Source organism: Pinus tabuliformis, chromosome 7 (genome assembly GCF_031772625.1).
Source record: "Pinus tabuliformis cultivar Carrire ecotype Pingquan chromosome 7, CPIR1, whole genome shotgun sequence".
NCBI lineage: Eukaryota > Viridiplantae > Streptophyta > Pinopsida > Pinales > Pinaceae > Pinus > Pinus tabuliformis.
Genome location: NC_142293.1, coordinates 68,781,017 through 68,787,437, shown reverse-complemented (window position 1 = coordinate 68,787,437; position 6,421 = coordinate 68,781,017). Strand labels below are relative to the sequence as shown.

Here is a 6,421-nt window from a genome sequence, read left to right as displayed (position 1 = left end):
GCTTCCAGTTATATTTTCATGTTGAAGAACAGTTACACCTCATGCTGCCTCGGTTACTTCAGTATCTGGTTTATTTTTGTTTCAAGCACAGCCAAAGGACAAACATGGAAATTTCAGATAAGATAAATGATTGGCTACATTGGAAATTTCACATTGATTGAGCTGAATGAAGTTTGAAATTGTTAGGGTAGGTAGGTATAGGTAAATGCAAATAAGCTCAAGGTCAACTGAGCATTTTTCAGTAGATGTAGTTTTCTTTCTCCTACAGTCATGCTTGTCAAGCAAATTTCTGTTTGTCATAAATGGATAAGGCACTGGACCTGCGAGTTCTTAGTGTACCACAAGGGCACACTATCCCAAGTGGAGCCACTGTTATCACTGAAAATTATGTTGCAAAAAAATTTTAGCCTAGCTTAAGGACAAGGTGTTTTCGCAGCGCAAGAATCCTTTTTAGCAGTTTCGCAGCGCTATCTGTTTAGCTGATTTCGTAGCGTGCTACGAAATTGGGGATTTGTTCAAGTTTTCAGTGGAGACCCAAAATCCTAGCATGCCTATTGAACAGAGTTCTGAAAGAGGGAGCTAGAAACACTGAAAAGGCGCTTGGAAGAAGTGGCGGTGTTTATGTTCCTCCTTTCAAGCTGGCGCAAATGATGAAAGGATTTATAAGATAAAAGCAGCTTGGAATATCAGCGTATGTCTTGGGATGCTCTTTGTAAAAATATCATGGGCTTGTAAAAAGTGAACGCATCAAACATTAAAAGCATTATTTCAGCTTAGATGCCTTTCTACTAGCTGGCAGAAGCATTACAGCACGGTTGTCTGAGTTTGACATTATAGCAAAACAAGTGGAAGCAGGGGAAGGCTGGTTCTCTAAGTTGCATTGTATGTGGCAAAGTTTAAAGGGCTATGGATCTTCTCAAAGTGGTACACGCAGCAAGGAACTTATCTCCGACATTTTCAATAATTTGTAAGATGGGCGTGGAAAATTATCATGTTGTAGAGTTAGTTGGTGAAAGTTCTTTTGGAAAGGTGTTCAAAGGCAGGCACAAGTACATAGGGCAGACAGTTGCTATGAAGTTTATCTTAAAGCATGGAAAGAGTGAAAAAGACATTGACAATCTAAGGCAGGAAATTGAGATATTACGACAGCTGAAGCCTCAAAATATTCTTATTGGTGCTGGAGGTGTTGTCAAGCTTTGCGACTTTTGGATTTGCGAGAGCTATGTCTTGCAATACAATGGCGCTTCGTTCAATCAAAGGGACCCCGCTTTATATGGCTCCTGAACTAGTACGCGAACAACCATACAATCATACAGCAGATGTCTTGAATTTGTCTGTTGCTGCGCGCCCAGGAGATAATAGATAGGATCCCGAGAACTCATTTCATCAAGTGTTTTGCAAAGTTGGGTTGTATTTTTTCATGCACATAGAGTAGGATGGGGGAGAGTTCAAGTAGCAGACAACAGAGGTGGTCGCTGCAAGGCATGACGGCCCTAGTCACTGGCGGTACAAAAGAAATTGGACGTGCTGTTGTGGAGGAATTAACTAGTTTAGGAGCTGCTGTTTATACATGTTCGCGTACAGAGAAGGATTTTAATGAATGTTTGACTCAGTGGAAGGAATCTGGGCTGCAGGTTGATGGTACAGTCTGTGATTTATCATCTCGTTCAGCACGAGAGGAGCTGATTGAAAATGTTCTTCGTTTTGCAATGGGAAACTCAATATGTGGATTAATAATGTCGGTACAAATATGAGGAAGCCCACTATGGGTTATAAAACTGAGGATTTCTCATTTCTTATGTCTACCAACTTTGAAACAGCTTATCATCTATCTCAGTTGTCACATCCTCTACTAAAAGCATCAGAAAAGGGAAGCATTGTTTTCATTTCATCTGTTTCTGGTGTTGTAGCTATTTTCTCTGGTACCATATATGCAGCCAGCAAAGGAGCAATGAACCAACTCACAAAGAATCTTGCATGTGAGTGGGCAAGTGACAACATACGTGTTAACTGTGTGGCACCATGGTATACCAAGACATCACTCGTGGAGAAGCTCTTGGAAGACAAAGAGTTTGTAGAAAAGATACTTGATCGTACTCCTTTAAAGCGTCTTGCTGAGCCTCATGAAGTTTCATCCCTCGTAGCTTTTCTTTGCCTACCTGCAGCTTCATATATTACTGGTCAGGTTATTTCTGTTGATGGAGGAATGACAGTAAATGGTTTCTATATATGAGATCAGAAAGTAAGGCTTAGTGTTGTGTTTCTCTAAAATACCAAGGGTCTTTTGAACAAGGTTTCACAGAATAGATTGACTTGGCCTGCACTTTTGGAGCACCCATTTGTACAAGAGAGCCAAGCAGAGATAGAAGCTGGAGAAGCACGTGCTGCAACTGCTGCTGCAAGAGGATGTGATGCAGCTTGGAGGGGTGAAGTCAATATTGTGACTTCTGCAAATGACTTTGTGATACTGATCATTCCAACAGTATTATCCTTAAAAAGAACATTTCTGGATCAAGAAACTTTTGTGGAAGCATTATTATTACTTAAAGTTTGGGCTAGACAGAGAAATTCTATCAATGGACCTGATTGTTTGAACGGATTCATTATAGCTATAACTTTAGCATACTTAAAAACAGAAGGAGGTGGAAAGCGCATCACAGGTCAAATGACAGGGTTTCAGGCCTTTCGTGTTGTCATAGACTTCATTGCAATTTCCAGTACTTTAGAGAAGCCTTCTACAATTCTTTGATGTTGTAATATGCGTTTCAATTGGATATTTTAACCTGGCATTTCGAATGACCGAGAGTGGACTGTTGAGCTTATGGATGAGGCAGCACGGTACCCTGAGATACATCGACAAATGCAAGGACAAAGGATAAGACAGGGATAAAAATATATAAAAAGGGCATCGATTTTGTGTGCTTCAGTTCTCAATAATCATGTTAGGCCTAAGCTTGAGGTGATCATTGATGAGGAAAGGACGGTAACCCACTCTAGCCTTATGGAGGATACAGCGAATGTGATTCTGAATCCCAGCATAGCAAAGGTGAAACTGAAGAATGGCAACAGCAGCTATTCAATTTTGTGAGGAGTTTAGAGGAAGACTGTGTTTTTTTTTAAATCACACAGCAGTTTCGTAGCGCGCTACGAAACTGCTGTAGGTGGTGATTTTAAACGCAGAGCAGCTATTTTGATAATATGAACGGGAATTTTGAAAGAGAGACACATGGCCAACAACGAAGCCTCCAACGCATCTGAAATATGGTGATGCTCATAAATTTTGGGGTATTAAAGAGCTGGGACATGTTGCTTAACTTTCGAAGGATGGTAGGAGACAGGGACCTTAAAAATAGGTGTTTTGATCCTGATGATAAATGATCCATCAGCGCTTACAGGTATCCAAAGTCAGCATTCCTTGCATCTGTAGCTCAATCATCTTGAGCCTAACCAACAAAAGACAGCTGTCAAAGATCAAGAAAGGAATCAGGCATACGAGGAGATGAAGTTAGAGTTTTAGTGTGATTAGGATTCTTTGTAGTTACAGTTCAATACTTTATGTATTTAATGAGTTTGTTTAAAAATAGATAAGGTTAGTTAATGATAGACCATCGAGCTCCCCTCATGCTGGAGGAGGAGACTCAAGGTAGTTTTAGTTTTGTTTTCCTATATATAGGAGAAACTCTGATGTAAGTAGGGTTGGAGATTTATAAAAGAAACAGAGTTTTTATATTGGCTAATGTAAAAGACTTTTGACAGTAATAGAAAGATTACTTTTTCTTCCCAAGATTCATCTTGTGTTCAAAGGCTCAGAATATATGTGGTTTGTCGTTATCCTTTCTGTTTTACAGCTCAATAGACATGCAATCACTCTGAATTAACCTAGTGCTCAGACTTCCTGTGTATGTTTATGAGTTGAAGTTCTTTTTGAGAAATGTTCTGAGTGTTTAAACATTATATGCCTTGGCTTCCATGATTGAGTAGTTAATAGTTTACTGCAGAGGTGTTTGACTCCATGAGCCCAATGGAAGAAGTGTTATTTTGTTGTTCCAACCAGCTTATTTTCATGTACTGTTTGAAGAGTTAGCCATCTTTTCTTGTTATTAATCCATATCAAAAATCTGTGAGAGAGCCCTCTCTGACTGAGGAGGCTAAGCCTTAGTCTAAAGCCTGGTTTGAAATAGTTGCATGAGATCTTGCTAAGTAGCAGCCCTTAGTACATGATTTTGTGATAACACCTTCTTCTTGTGTTTGAGTCCCTACCAATTTCTGAATCGGTGACACCTTCTTGTTTTCATATGTGAATAGAGGACATTCCTTAAAAATATGACCAAACTCATGACACCTTTTGCAACGAAATGGTACCCCTTCGTAGTCCAGAATCTGCATCCTAGTGTGCCCTTGATACTGGAGCCTCAGACTTTCGACTAATCCATCCTTGGTATCCAAGTGTACAAGTATACGAGAAATAACCACATTCTCGTCTCAATGAAATATTTGTCATGGTCCAAGTACACACCCAAATCGTCGCCAATGCATCGGAACACATCCTCAGACCAAAAGTGTAGTGGTAAACCATGGATCCTCACCCAAATAGGTCTAGCACCCATTTTCTCCTTGTCTGGGTCAAATAATGGTGTCCATCACTTTAGAAGTATTGGTGCCATCTCTATGTGCTAGAATTTGGACATGACATAGTTTGCCTAGTCGAAGTGTTAAAAAATTAGGGGAAACCAGCCTCTTATCATGGTAAGAACTGATGTTAGTTGCTCAAGAACTTGACCACAAATTTCCATCACCCAGCACTTGAGTCTCACCGTAGTGTAATTACGCCTCCTCACTCTTCCAACCAATATCGTGTTTGTTGTGTCTGCAACCTGAGCCATGTTGATACCTTCTCCAAAATGCAGTAACCGCCCTCACTCTCTGACCTTGGTACACTTAGACTTTTTCCCTGATTTTTTGGGTAATACTCCCCCTACATGCTCTAAATCTTGGGGCAGAACATCTTTTGTATCAGAAACCCTAGCCTCCTCCTCCTCGAAGAGATTGTGAGGAACTCCTTCGAAACAACCAAAAGTTCTCACAGATTGTGGCGGTCGATGTACCCGAGTGGTTGGGATCGATTCCTCTGTTCTTCTATGCCTTAATAACTCAAAGTCAAGGGCTTTTGCCTCATATCTAAAAACCCCTTCTGTCGTAGTGGATCTCTCACCTGAACCAAATTCCAATTTGGATAGTTGGTCATGCTCCCATGATTGAAGTTTGGATGGGGACGGGATAGTGAGTACAGGTTTTGGTTGGTAGTTCGGCAAGATATGGTCTATAAAGGAAGCAGGAGGAGAAATATGATGTGCAAACCCTAGGGTAGATAAAGAAACCTCCCTTCATCCATAGCAACGATATAGGTATCTATTGGACAACCGGTTCCCAAGAAGCAGCCGGTGAGAGCATATTGCATTGCTGAGATGGATCCTCAGAAAAGACTGGCATGGAGTCAATAGAATCTGTCGAATAATTTACTAGCTCTTCTTCCATATCAGAGAAAGTAGGAGCAGACTCCAATGATACGCTATCAACGTGAATGTTGTCGGCTTTAGGTCTGAGGTATGTGCCTACAGTTGAATGTTGTGTCCTCTTACATCGCCGATAACTCCTTTCACCTTCACCACCAACAGCTCCTTCTGTCTTTAGATCACCAAATCTCAGCAAGACTTACCTGAGCCCTAATATCTCGGTGACATTCGCAGTGATGTGAGATTTCAGAACCATTTCCCTTCTCCCCTTTGTTGTTACTCAACCAATATCCCTTATTATTATTATTATTATTATTTTTAAAGCGGCAAACATTCTACCTTTGTTTTTTATCTGTACTTTTTAAAGGTGGCAAACATTTCTATTTTTATTATTATTTTTATTAAGTAATACAATTTTATCCTTGATTTTATAATAAATATTAAACGGGTCATACAAAGTGATTGATTTGATTGTGTGTATATTGCTTTTATAAGTTTTTTGATATAATTTTTCTTTTTCGTTGATGATAAGGTGTTATAAATTTAAAGTTTAGAAAAACAGAATAGTAGTTAAAGAAAAAATATTTAACGTAATTAAAAAAAATGCACTTATAAAAAGTAGTTAGGTTTGGAGTATTTATTAAGTTGTTTGGTAATTATGTCATTAAGTATGTCTATTTTAGAATTGGGTCTTCATAATTTTAATTTAATTATGAATAATTATTAAATGGATGGTAGGAATATAATTCCATAAAATCTTTTAGAATATTTTTGGTAGTATACACAAATTAAAGGATGATATTTATTTCAACAATAGTTATGTCTTTTTGTTCTTTTATTAAAATTTATTAATTAAAAAATATCATTTGAAAAAGTGTAGTATGAATAAGTTATGGTTTTTTGGGCAT

At 38.8% G+C, this 6,421-nt stretch overlaps 1 pseudogene; it reads left to right on the top strand.

Moving 5' to 3' along the window:
* The first annotated feature begins 1,328 nt into the window (after positions 1–1,328).
* LOC149245247 (tropinone reductase homolog At5g06060 pseudogene) lies at positions 1,329–2,273 on the top strand (annotated as a pseudogene).
* The last annotated feature ends 4,148 nt before the right edge of the window (positions 2,274–6,421 follow it).